Source organism: Brachycentrus maculatus, unplaced genomic scaffold, assembly GCF_059751285.1.
Source record: "Brachycentrus maculatus isolate JH-2025_06_01 unplaced genomic scaffold, ASM5975128v1 h1tg000994l, whole genome shotgun sequence".
Lineage (NCBI taxonomy): Eukaryota > Metazoa > Arthropoda > Insecta > Trichoptera > Brachycentridae > Brachycentrus > Brachycentrus maculatus.
Window position 1 is genome coordinate 55,001 of NW_028281712.1, and position 15,575 is coordinate 70,575.

The following is a 15,575-nucleotide window of genomic DNA, read 5'->3' on the forward strand; positions in this document are numbered from 1 at the left end:
ATTTGTATGTCTTCATTTTTATTCTGATATTTTAAAATATCTTCTAATTTAACCAAATTTACAACTTTTAATTGTTCATTTGCATTTTCCTTCGATTCTAATACTGGATTCCTGCTCATAAAATCTGCTTCGAAATTCTTCTTTTCTGGAGTATATTTTATTTTATATTTTGTAGAAATTTTTTTCACATGATTTTTATTTTTAATTTTATCACTAGTTCTTAAATTTCCATGTCTTCTTTGATTATCTTCTAATCGTTTTCTTTGATCATCTTCTGATTTTTCTCTCTCACTTCGAACATATTGTAGTAATTGTTTTAATACATCTAATGTTTCATAATCCATTTCCAATTAACAAAATTGTCGTTTTATAACGTGGTAATATTTTCCTTTTGAAAATTAAGTGTAAATAATATGTAAAGTGGGTGTATAATAATAAAATAAACAATGTGTTGCTTTGTAATTAAAGTTTATAATTAAAGTTTATTCTTAATTTATCTTTATAATAATTTTTATATCTATCTATCTATCTATCTATCTGATTCTGACAGTTAATTTTTCCTATCGGATCTCTTTTGTTTAATTCTGTGCGACGCATGCGGCATCTGGTGGTAGAACTGTTTTATGTAGGTACTTTTTGTAAGTACTTAATAAAATGTATAGGTAGGTACCTAGTTATTTTATTACATATATATATATATATATATATATATATATATTTATATATTTATATATATATATATATATATATACATATATATATATATATATATATATATATATATATATATATATATATATATATATATATATATATATATAAATATATATATATATATATATATATATATATATATATATATATATATATATATATATATATATATATAAATATATATATATATTTCACTTTATACATTTAATATAATCACAATTTGTGAATCTTTAGAACTTTTTTTTTGCAGAGACCCACCAAGCCACCTTGTGTGTCTTGTCGGTGGAGTTCTTTTTTAATACATTTTTTATTGTTTTTAACGATTTTAACCTAATATAGACACAAAAAAGAGAAAAAATTAAGAATATAAACATTTTACAATTTTCATAAAATTAAGTCTTGATCATTTACCCATTCCTTTATTTTGCCTTTGTTCCATATTTTATTTTGACCTCTAACATCCGTCGGTAACAAATTAAAAATGTTCGGAACGATATATTGCAGTGTTCGACTAATCATACTAGCACAGCTGATGTACATAATGTCCTCATCATCAGATTACTTCGGCATATGGTGAAGAGCCCTGCGTCAGTCAATAAGGCCTCTGTAAACATTCCAGGCAGGGGGATACAGACGCACGCGACGCCTCCCTGGAGACGCTGCATACCAGCGTCACGACGCCTGCCCCTCAGATTTTGTTTTCTATGAGACGATTGACAAAATGATAACGTTTTAAACTTTTATCTCATTCTGGTTAGACTCTAACAGCGGTCGTCAAACTTACTAGCTAAAGAGTCAAATGATAAAGAGTCATAAAATAAATAATAATTATGAAATAAACAAATAAAAATATCAAACAGCTCCTACCCTTCTTCAACCTTCAACGTCCCAAAGACCCAATTCTAAAATTTAGAATCAACTTCACATACGGTGTTTGAAAATGACGCGGAATGCATACAAAAAAGTGGTATTTAACTTAAACTAATTTAAAAATCTTAAAAGCTAAATCTGTTTGCAATTCTAGTATACCTTAATAACAATTTTAGACCATTATTAAATTTTTACTAATACACTCAATAAAATTTGATTTTACATGTAAAAAGGATTTTATTCATTGATAAAAAATCCAATTATATAAATTGATAAAAATCGCAGTAGCAAAAAACGCGCTAAGAGTGTCAGAAATGTAGACTCATATATATATACATATATATATATACATATATATTATATATATATATATATATATATATATATATATATATATATATATATATATATATATATATATATATATATATATATATATATATATATATATATATATATATATATATATATATATATATATATATATATATATATATATATATATATATATATATATATATATATATATATATATATATATATATATATATATATATATATATATATATATATATATATATATATATATATATTTATATATATAGTAGTCAAACAGGAGAAAGTGACCAAGTGCATTTTATACAAAAACATGATCATTGACTATTTGCTATCTTACCAGCTTAATATTACCCTGAAAAAAAATCCTAAAGGATTTTAAACTTGGAAGTATAATATATCGACTTGGTAAAAATGACTAACTGCATTGATGTTTATTTTCTTGCCAGCAAAAGTGACTTGAATGGCCCTCTTGAACATTTTACGTTTTGTTAGTTGGTCACTGCAGCTATTTAGTTCATAAGTGTCAAATATGATTGACGTACGACGCCATTTGCAAAAATTATAACATCTTCCGATGGGGTGATTAATTTTGCGCCACCCTGTATAATCGTAAGCTTTCCGTAATCCGATCTTGATAAGTCCTTAAGTAACGCTTGCAGAATTGAAGGGTTTCTCGATAAGACCAAAAACCAAACATCCGAACGACAAAATGCAAAAAACAACCCGAGCCGGTTCGAACGCGTGTTTCGGACGTGCTTGTCGCACCACGTGACCACGGTGCCGCGCCGCGTGGCGAAACACGTGACCGGAGGGGACGACGGGAACACGGGGGTGTTACCTTGGCAGGGTGACGTCACGGTCAGGACGAGTGTGAGAATGGAAATGAGCATATAGAAGAACAGGAGGTGGAAAATTAATGAATGGGTTTTTCGTGATTGAGTTACAATGTTTTTCATCTAAGGATTCGTGCATGTTTGGAGTGAATTTTATTATACAGGTTGTCCTATAATCTGACGTATTCTTTTCAAGGGGTGTTAAGCCAGCTTATGACCCACCAAAAATGAAAATGATAATGAAAATGACCTCAATAAAAGTACCTTAGTTTTCGAGATATTTCCACTTTTATTCATTTTTCCGAAAATCTACCCCTTAGATCAGTTTTTTAAATGCCACTTCTTCAAATTTACATTTTTTAGGTTCCTAATTTTTGTTTCACTATAACATATAAAATTCTCTACATCGGAATTCCTAATAAATGAAATCAGCTCATTTTGCATTTAAAAAGCAATATTTTTTTCTAAAGTTAAATAAAGTAATGTTTTCAAAACGACATAAATTAAGCTAACTTTTAAACTAACTTGCCAGGTTATATTTATATATTTTTAAATAATTTTTTTTTCAGGGTGAAGAGTCAAAGTCACCTATAAATTTTTTTTTCAAATCATTGACCGGGCATTAATATTTTTTTCCGCCAAGGCAAGACAGTGTTGGTAAAATTTTGGGCTGTGGTCAATAGAATACTTATTCAGTATTATGAAACAAAAACAAATATGCTAAAATTAAAAAAATAGAAAAAGTTGCACTCTAAAAACTGATCTAAGGCGTAGATGCTCGGAAAATTCGTAAAAGTAAAAATATCGGGAAAATTAAGGCACTTTTACTGAGGTCATTTTTTCATTTTTTAGTGAGTCATAAGCTGGCCTAACAGCCCTTAAAAGGAATAAGTCGGATTATGGGACACCCTGTATATTTGTTGTCAATCATACATAGGTAGAATGGTAATGTTACTAGACCATTCCATAAGACAGGTCCTTAGCCGTTTAAACCCAGAACTCCACATCCTTTTTCAGCTACATATGTTGAGATGTCGAAATGTAAAGTTTTTCTATTTATTGTTTCGGCATTAACTTTGTGGTAAGACATGTTACAATGATTAAAGAAAACACTTGTTTTTTACCACTTGAGTTTTATTATAGACTACATGTTTCAGAAGTTAAACTTTATTAAATTATTGCTGCACATGTTAAAACTACGGCTTAAGTACCTAGAGTTGTATTACATAAGGATCGTCAGTCCATTTAATCTTCACATTCGTTTGAAAATGCCATAACTAGGGGAAACAATTGTCACAATATTCATTTTTACTTTTTACGTGTTTTTAATAAAAACTAACTTCTCATTAAAAAAATCTGTGTTTGATTTGAAAATTAATTAACAAATCAAAATGGAGTTCAACAAACGAAACGCCGAATCAATAAATATATATAATGATTAAAGAAAACACTTGTTTTTTACCACTTGAGTTTTATTATGCACTACATGTTTCAGAGGTTAAACTTCCATCATTCAGGTCTGTATAATAACTGAATAGTTATTATACAGACCTGAATGATGGAAGTTTAACTTCTGAAACATGTAGTCTATAATAAAACTCAAGTGGTAAAAAACAAGTGTTTTTTTTAATCATTGTATAATTTTTCTCATTTAACAGAACCATTTCGCAATAATCACCTTTCTTATGGTTTCCCCGACTTGCGTCAGCCAATCATTGTTCACCGTTGCTATAAACGTCCCAAGCGTTATGGTGAGAAAATACGCAGTTATTAAACACGAAAAGACGTCATCACTTATGACGTCACCTGCCCCGCTTCACCCTGCTTTTTAAAAGGCAACTTTTTCATTCATAATTTCGTTAAATTGTTCTTTAAAATAGTACCAATGCTCTTTTGGTACTACTTCCATAATGTGGTTTCCCTGCAAGGCTAGGTAGAGAGGACGGAACGCCACACACATACATCTATTCATACATGCCCTTAAATAACATAGACTTTCGATTCCACAAGATTTTAGGTTTTGAATTATCTAGTCAAATCTTTTTTAGCCGTCCTCGTTCTGGCCTCTCATTCATATCTGCCAAGCATTCTATGTCATTCTCCCGATATCCATTTGCTCCACATGTCCATACCACTTTAAGGAACTTTTCTTAATCATTACAATATGCGTATATATGTGTCTGATGTGACCGGTAAAAAGATGTTTTCTTTTTGAAAATCGTTTTTACCGCAATGGCAGCGCCATCTATTGAACGTAAGAGCAACACACGCAATACTAAACATTGACAGCTACTATCGCATAATATTATTGTTTCATATATTTTTTAAGTTTAGAATGAAACATATCATTAGAAGTAGGTGCTTTTTATTTCCTATCTTTTCCATTTAACCAGACTGAGCCACAGTAACGAGTATACGGATAAAGCTTGTTAAATCTCATTAGAAAATAATTTGAAATACAATATATTTGTGTATATATCTCTTTATGTATCCAGAGGCATACTTAAAGAGTATTCTGTTATGTAGGTACCTATGTATTATGTATCTAATGCTTATGTACTATATACCTATATATACATATATAGGTAGGCAGATTGTACAAACCTTAATAAAACCAAATGAACTCTCCTGAAATGTATTTCAGCGACACCATGACTGAAAAGTGTTTTCACCGCAATTTTCAGGCTGAAATTTTAATTTCAGAAATGTATCAGACACTGAAATATGTACGCTACGGATGACATACCAATAAATACTATACTGTATACACATATTGCGTGCATAGTTTATAGCATATATGTAAGTTTAAAAAATTAACACATTATGGATGTTCAAAAATGGACTGAATGGTGAACGTTGCACAAGTGTATAAAATGATCACTCAAGCCAGCCAAATGCCAAGTCGTAAGCCCTCGGATGCTCATACTTACAGCTCAGAGATACGTGAATGTGGAAGAGGAGAAATAGGAAAGATGCTGTAAATACTCAGGATCCCATATTTTTCTTCATCTGTATAGAGATGTTAAAAAAAAATAAAATAATTTAGGAAATAGAAATATGAAATACGCTATCAAATTTTGTGCTTTAATTGGCATGTTAGCTTTAAATGATCGAATTAAATAACCGAATTTAGTTACGACTTCTGAATGACTTAGAATGACTTCTGTTGAAGAATTTAGTATTTGATTGTTCTTTTAAAATGCCACAAACTACCTACGAAAATAGATTTTTATAAATTTCATATCTTCTTTCTAGCGACATTAACGTCTTGAATATTGAATATATCTCTAAAGTTTTGAATCTTGAATCTGACGTTTGAACCTTGAATCTGACAATAAGGTTTTGAATTTGTTTACTATTTTGTGATGAGAAATTTTCCGAACATGTTGTGAAAACTTAGTACCGAGCGGCGCTACTAGGTGGCCACGGAGATAGAACTTTCGAGTACACTCGACCAATTCAACGGAAAGAATAGGAAAATGGTTTGCGCCTCGACTAAAAAAAAATATCACGTTTTTTTTCGGCCACTGTAATGTGTACTAGTGGTTAGTGTATTTGATCCCGAGATCCCAAGTTCGAATCCTAGAGAAGTGTGAAAATACAATAAATAAATTATTGAAATATGATAACTAGCGATTGATGTCGATTTAATACAGTGCCATATTCAACATAGAGTATGGAACATGATCACAAGGAAAAAACAAAAACTTGAGTATCGTCACAAAAGACGAACAAATAAACATAGAGTCTGTTAATTAATTTTGAGACGCTTTATATAAAGAAAGAAGAGGAAATTATTAAAATATTAGAATTTATATTTTTCCTAAATATTATTCTTCTAACCCTTATCATAATCCAATGGTGTAAAGGGCAGTATTTTGTACAAAAGCATTGTTGAGTCATTAAATGTTGATTGGCCATGCGCATCATGTACCAATCCAGGGTAATATTAAAACATTATCGCAGTGCAAAATCAGTAATATTTATTTAAAACGTCCTGAAATCGAGCACGGGACCTCCAGTATAGGACAACAAACCCGCTAACCACTACATTACGGAGGAGAACAAAGATAATGTTTTGGAACAAAATAAATGTATACTCCTAGATCGAACCAATGATGTTTTCTGAAATATGTTTTTTTTAATGAATAACCCGCAAAGCGTCTATTTTAGATGCTTGCCTGCAGGTAGGATAGTAAGGATAGGGAAGGTAAATGTAAAAAAATACAACACAAACACCCAGACCAATTGACAATAAATCTTTCTTGAATTCATTTTGCAATTGGCCGGAATCGAACCCGCGACGCCAGTTTCGCAGTCGCAGAGCGTCTCCCCAACTACGCCAAAGTATTAAGTACTCGTATTATCAAAAAATGCGGTACCTATTAGCACTTACAACCCCTCTAAATAACCAATGTGTGAGAGATGCAGAGATGATACTGTGAATCTTTAGAAATATTAATATGTTGTTTATCATCTCGATACAGATTTTGAACAAAGATTTGGACACACTCAAAACATTGGTAATATACAACATAAGTGTGTCCAAATACTTGTTCACAAATCTGGATTATCTCCAATTATAGGAGTATTTTTCATATTATTTTTTTAAATCTCATCAAATACGAAGACGAATTCGTGGCATTTATGGTAAAGTGATCACTTAAACCAGCCTATGACGGTCGTCAGCACTGTAAATGCTCAGACTTCCATATTCTTCTTAATCTTTGATGAGATTTAAAAAAATAGTATTGGTAATATGATTAAACTTTTTGCCTTTTAAAGTATTTTTTATAAATTATCTATAATAAAGTATTTTGTTTATTTACGATATATATAAATGATTGGTCGAGTGTACGTTAGGGTGCTTTGTGCGGTTATATAGGGGGACTATTCAAGTAAAGATGGTTTCTAGCGGGGAAAGTTTATTTCGGTTTGGTGGAAAACCTCCGTTTTTATATTTTCCCGGGAAATTTCTATATCTTATAGTTTTAAAGAAGCGTTTTTTCTAAATCTACACAGCTGTACGTATCTACACCGTTATTGTGCTGCCGTGCTAGGCGGAGAGGCGGTATCTACATCCGAATTGATTCAGACATGAATTGAGTCTAATTAACATTTTTTAAAGAAAAAAGATATCAAAATAATAGTATTCAAGTTCCTTTTAGACATCTTACAGTTGAATAGTACACTTGCAAACCATGTTATGTATGTTACAAAGTTAAGTTTTTAGTCGATATACAAATATGTATATTGTACCTTTTTATAACAAGAAAATCGAGCAAAATCATTCAGATAAAATATTTATTTAATTTTAATAAGAGATTTAAAAAAATGTTTTTTACTCTTTGGAAAAAATTACGCTGAAAAATAAAAATATACTTCTTTCTTGCAAAATAAATATTGTGATGAATTTTCAAATAATAATATAAGGGTGACAAAAAATCTTAAATATTATTCGGATCCCTGTTGATAAAGTGGGGGAGGTTTTCGTGAATCTGGGTGTTCGATTTCACACCAGGGGATGATGGTGATGAGATCTATGCATATAGATCGCCTGCTTAGTACATTGTATTCACAGGGGCCGGCGAGTCGAGGTGTTATGTTCCGATTATACGACCTGCTCCTGAGTTCTGCAAACCTGGTACCTAAATATTATCGATTAAATATTTTTGCCCAAATTTAACGTTTTAACCAATAAAATAAGCTATTTTGTATATTTGAAGCTTTGTAGTATGGTAATGTAACACTCTCCTTATCATTCATCTTATCATATTTTTTTTGACATCTCAACATTGATGAATAAGAATATGATCTGAATAATCTGGGCATTTACGGGGCATGAAAAGTGATCACTTAAACCAACCTATTATGATCGTAAGCCCCGTAAATGGCCAGACTTCCATTTTCTTGTTCATCTATGTTGAGTTATCAAAAAATATATGATAAATAACTCCTGTAATTGGAGATAATCCAGATTTGTGAACAAGTATTTGGACACATTCAAAATATTATTAACGGGATAAGCGAATGATTTTATCGGACCTCTAATTTAATGTACATACGGAAGTTAACGTTTTAACTACGCAGTGAAGATAAAATTAACAGTTTTCAACAAAAATGCTGATTTCAGTACGAATATTTGTAATACTTATTTGAAATAATTGATCAAACCAACACGCTGCGTAAAAAATAATAATTTCTTTGCTCAAATCACTAACTAGCAAACCGTCATGACGCTTCTCCGCAGGGTAGGCAGAGAGAAAATAACGCGACACCATGTTCACCTCTTCTACACTCATGCATCTCCTCATACATATCCACCAGTTATTCCGACTGTTGATCTGATCCCTTTCATTTATTTGAAATACTTGATTTTGCCAAATTTTCCTCGGTCTTCCTCTGCTCTTATTTCCAGATTCATTCGCCAAATAAATTTTATTTCTTTACCCTTTTTGAATAATTTTCCAAACCATCTCAAAACACCTTTCTTAATTTTATTAATAATGCTTATCTCAGCCTTGCATTCTTTCCTTATTTCACCATTCGAACATCTATCATAAATTGCTCCAACGAACATTAGTCTTGAACTATCGCATTTCAACTGCATTTAGTGAACTTTTATACTTGTTTTGTCAATTGTGTCGCCTATTTTCAAAATCCGCCAGATCCATGTAAGTCGATTTTACAAAAAATGCAAAATTCTCCGGCAACATTTATGTTTAAAAGATATGTCTATCTTTAGATAAAATATTATAAAATAGAGAATTTTATCATTTTTAAAAAAAAATTTCAGTATTTAAAAAAAACACGAGACACAAACCGATAATGACGTCAATTTAATTTTTGACCTATCCCCTATCTCTGATTGGCCGATATGGGTCAGAAGGCGAGTTCCATGAATATAGCGGAATTTGAAATACATCGCTGTTTTTAAGTATTTTTTAGCAGGGTTTTCATGTTTAAAAATATTTTAAACAATATAACCCACATATTTTATTTATTGTTTCGGCATTAACTTTGTGATAAGACATGTTACAATGATTAAAGAAAACACTTCGTTTTTTACCACTTGAGTTTTATTATAGACTACATGTTTCAGAAGTTGAATTTCCATCATTCAGGTCTGTATAATAAATAAAATATAAAATATAAAATTGTTCTATAAATAAGGAGAGGGGAAAGTAAGAAGAAGGGGTTAGTCAAGGGACGGAGTTTGAAAACAAGGGAAAAATGGAAAGCAAAGGTGAAGAATTTTGAAACAATATATTATTTAATATATATATTTAGAATAATTTTATATTTTATATTTTAGTTATTATACAGACCTGAATGATGGAAGTTTAACTTCTGAAACATGTAGTCTATAATAAAACTCAAGTGGTAAAAAACGAAGTGTTTTCTTTAATCATTGTAATATAACTTACAATTGACATTCCGATAGATTTTCTAAATCTTAAATAAAATTGGATCTGGCGGATTTTGAAAGTAGGCGATACAATTGCACGCTTTACTTCATAGATTAGAGTTGTTACCAGGACTCTGTTGTGTACTGCCAGTTTAGATTCCGCTGTTAGTATCAGGCATCAATCATTCATATCTCTACGATCAGTTTCTATAGCGGGCTGTGCAGTCAGTATCTCGCTGCACTGTTTCTACATATATGCAGATATGCGTAAATTACAATACATTACAGATTAGCGATTACATTCAAATAGTGTGAGGGGCAGCCCTAGATATTTAGGGGTGAAAACTGAACCGATATAAATGGATATTATAATTTTAAAAATCAACAGCCTCCCTTTAGAAATTAAAGATATAAAACACACACTCTAAAAAGAAACTTTACGACACTATAAACATATCGTAGTCGTACAGGAGAAAGTGACCAACTAAAAAAACGTAAAATGTTCAGGAGGGCCATTTAAGTCACTTTTGCTTGCCAAGAAAATAAACACCAATGCAGTTAGTCATTTTTGACAAGTCAATATACTCATATTATACTTCAAAGTTTAAAATCCTTTGGGATTTTTTCAGGGCAATATTAAGCTAGTAAGATATCAAATGGTCAATGATCACGTTTTTGTAAAAAATGCACTTGGTCGATTTCTCCTGTATGACTACGATATACAGACTATAAAATAAAAATAAACTAAACGCCCCGCAAAAAAATATATGTTCCCAAGTAATATTAAAAAAAAATATATATGTTCCCCTTGTAATATTAAAAAAAAAAAAAAAAATATATATATATATATATATATATATATATATATATATATATATATATATATATATATATATATATATATATATATATATATATTATAAATATATATATATATATATATATATATATATATATATATATATATATATATATATATATATATATATATATATATATATATATATATATATATATATATATATATATATATATATATATATATATATATATATATATATATATATATATATATATATATATATATATATATATATATATATATATATATATATATATATATATATATATATATATATATATATATATATAACATGTCGCTATCAAAAAAATTAAGAAGAAGAAATCGCCTCTGCAAGCACAAGAGCTCAGTCTCCTTTTTGAGAGGCTCGGCGTAACTTTAAAATTATGTACATGATTTTAAATCGAAATATATAGAAATTGTATAAAATTGGAATTTAAACAATGTAAGTATTTAATATTTAAAAAAAATATATTTTTATATATTTTTTACGACATTTTGAGTGTGTCCAAATACTTGTTTACAAATCTTGATTATCTCTAATTATAGGACTTATTTTTCAGTAACTTCTTTGATTGAAAAATAACTCCTATAATTGGTGATAATCCAGATTAGTGGACAAGTATTTGGACACACTCAAAATGTTGTTAATAAATTATCTGGTCAAATTATAAGCTAAAATAATAAAATGAAAATGATATTTTTTGGCGTTTCTCATGTATGTGATTATATTTCAAGATTTGGACCTCACATACTAAAATAAGAGTTTCTGCTCAGTGAGATGGTTTCTTCATTTCACCAATAGATGTCTCTCGTGAAAATTCTAGTGATTCTTGAACAATTTTCATCGTAATTGGTTTATATATTTAGAACATCCGAGAATTTGAGTAGTGTGGTTGTCAATCATGGGTTGAATTGGTGAATGTTACACGTGTGTAAAGTGATCACTTAAACCAGCCGATGATGGTCATAAGCCCCGTAAATACCCAGACTTCCATATTCTCTCAAATATGTCTCTTTAAAATCAAGAACTTCCAAAATTCCGTTTGAACAATTAAAAATTAGGGTAGCTGTATCAAAATACACAGTGTTGTCCTCTTCGTCTCTTGTTATCATGTACCACACAATGGCAACACTTCAGCAACATACCCCGAATAACAATGGAAAAATTATCTGAATCGTTAAACAAATTTGACCGTGATAAATCATCTCCGCACTTGGGCGCAGACTGCATACAATGGCTCCTATCCGCTGTCGACCATCTGATACCCATTTCGCATTTCGGCATCGTCAGAATGTGGACCATATGGGCGATGGGGCCCTGGGGAGGCCACGGGCACATTTTGGTCTCTTTGGGCCCCAAAGCACCATTAAATATGTTCATCCCTCGACCCCTTCACGCCCGGCATTAAAAAAGTTATATATTTTATTAGTCGATTCGACAGTCACATTGTGGTATAATCTCTACATTTTTAATTGAAATTCACTTGATAAATACCACGATTTCTTAAAATCTATTGTGACACGTATTTCGATGCATTCCGTATTATTTTTAAACTCCGTATGTGAAGCTAAGTTTTATTTTATGAGTTATGTCTTTGGGACGTTGAAGGATGAAGGGGGGGGGGTAAACTGGCAGTCACAAAGGAGTACTGGTTCCAGCCCTAATGTATGGAAGTGAAACATGGAGTTGGCAAAAGAGAAAGTAAACTGAATGCATTCCTAAGGGGAAGCGGCGTATGGTTAGTTAGTTACTAAGGGTAGATTTAAGCGTTTAAGGGTAGACTTAAAAAGGTAGGCGGAAAAATAGAGAAAAAATACAGAATAAGTGAAATAAATAGTATTTTTGATATTTTTATCATTTTGGTGTTAGTATACTTACTTAGTAAGTATCGTGCAGTATTGTTTGCATGTAGGTGTAGTAATTGTCCTGACGAAGAGACGAGTACGTCTTGAAACCGGAAGACTAAAATATCGGTGAGTGGTTGTATACTAAAATAACTGATATTTTGTGGAAATAAACAAGTTACCAGGGACTGAGTGAGTTAACCCTATAAAATCTTACATTTATTTTGCACCCGCTTGCCCTCAGTTGTGCACACAGCACACAAAGACCCCCACAGGATACTCGCCCTTCCACACTGAGAAGCCCTTCATCCCCCATCCCCCATCACTACACCCTACGCGATATCTCCCATTCGCGGAAAAAATGTTGTAAAACACTGGTTCGACTTTATAAATGGTTATTTGATATTGTATTTAAACAGTGGTCTCCAACAATTTTCAAACGACATTTATTTTTAACTTTCTTCAGTAATTTTTTTTTGTTGTTGTTTTCTGTTAAATCAAATATTTGTTGTTTATATTAGCACTTTAAATCTATTATATTTATATTTTTGATATTGTATTTTTTAAGAGAACTTTTTGTGATTTTAGTATTTACACAAATATTTCAATTTCATACTATTTAGGTATACTCATTATTAGAAATAGGTATCAAATTGTGGTAGAGTGGGTTCGAACCGAGATACTCTGACTTACGAGTCCGCGACACTAACCACGGGATCACAACCCGACACATTTGTATTCTTTCTAGTACCCTTTATTATTATTCTAGACCTAAAATAAAATGTATACCCACACACAATTTGTGGGATTTTTTTATTATGTAATATAGTAGATTTTTTTGTACATTTTATAAAAAATAAAAATAATATTATTGATTTACTGGGTGTACGACCTGTTACAGGCTGGTTTGAGTGAATGCTTTATATATTTTTTTAATTAAAGTAATACATTTATTTGAGTCTAGTATAGTTATATACATATACATATATTTTTTTAAACATAAATATATATTTTTTAAAGTTTGTGACAATTGTTTCAATTTTTTTAATTTTTTTTAATTAACATCAATTGTATACATTTATTTAAATCCCAATTTCAAACATATATTTTTTTTGCAGAGACCCCACCAAGCTACCTTGTGTGTCTTGTCGGTGGAGTTCTTTTTTTAATACATTTTCATTGTTTTTCACCATTTTAACCTAATATACACATAAAAAAGAGAGACTACTTTGTTAGGTCCTTATCAAACTACAGTAGTGTGATAATGCCTTACCTAACCTCCCGAAACCTGAGATAGTTATCGGTAACATAGGGAACGTTATAACCGACTTTCACTATATTTAAAACAATAGTTATTCTTTCAAGTATTTATTCATCCCTTTTACTTGTAGTGCCTTTCTGGTTCCCCGATAAGGGCATACACACAGCATTGTTTTGTATTCTATTGACAGCTCGTATCATTCATAAGGGACATGTGTAATATCTGTTGACCAATATGTCACAATATCATCTCTGCACTTTCTCACACATTGGTTATTTAGAGGGGCTGTAAGTGCTAATAAGTACCGCGTATTTCGATTATACTAAATACAGAAGAACCAAAGTACGTACCACTATTTTAGTCTGGGCAAACTAATAGTGTTTAAGATCAAACTTCAAAATATGATAGAAAGTTCGAGTGGTCATTTAAGAAAATAATGTAAGTCTGAGATAAGCATTAGCGATAAAATTACACTGGCTAACAATTTACAACTTTTATTTTGTAACTGGCATGAAAATATCCTGATCTTTGTGCACTTTGCATAGCTGAATTCAAAAGCGAAAGCACAAAAATGTAGCACGTCAGATTTTTTAGTTATGGATATTTTTAATTCTGATATTGACTAAAGTTTGTCTTATTATTTATGTTTGAATATATATAAAAGTTAATATATGTCTACTGTTACTCCATAATTATCAATACTTTTCTTAAATCCCTTAGACCTTAGACTAAAACATGTCTAGATACCAACCACTATAACGGTTTCAACGTATGGAGTCCATACAAACAATAATATGATTGTAACATCAAAACTTGACGTGATACAAGCTTGTCTCCATACAGACTTTGAATAAGAATGATTACTTAGTCCAAATCAGTCATCAAATTTTCAGTTACAAAATCATTGATGGCCAGTGTTATGAAAGGTATGTAGAGATGGTTTGGCCATTCGTAAGGAATGAGCAAGTAAAGAACTGTAAAACAAATTTAAATATGGTTAAAAATATCATAGCACATAAATGGTTATATATGGTTCAAATTCGAAACATAGTGCTTTACTGTACCACACTATTCAAATTCTTGGAACTTATATATATGTAGAAATACCTAGAATTTAAGAAATGCGGTTGTCAATCATGGTTACAATTGGTGAATTTTACACGTGTGTAAAGTAATCCAATTTAAACCAGCATATGGTCGTAAGCCCCATAAATGCCCAGACTTCCATATACCAGATTTGTGAATAAGTATTTGGACACACTCAAAATGTTGTTCATAAATTATCTGGTCAAATTATAAGCTAAAATAATAAAAAGGAAAATGATATTTTCTGGTGTTTCTCATGTATGTGATTATAATCTAGGATTCGGACCTCACATACTAATATAAGAGTTTCTGATCAATAAAAAAGCTTATTTTCATCTCACCAATAGATAGTCT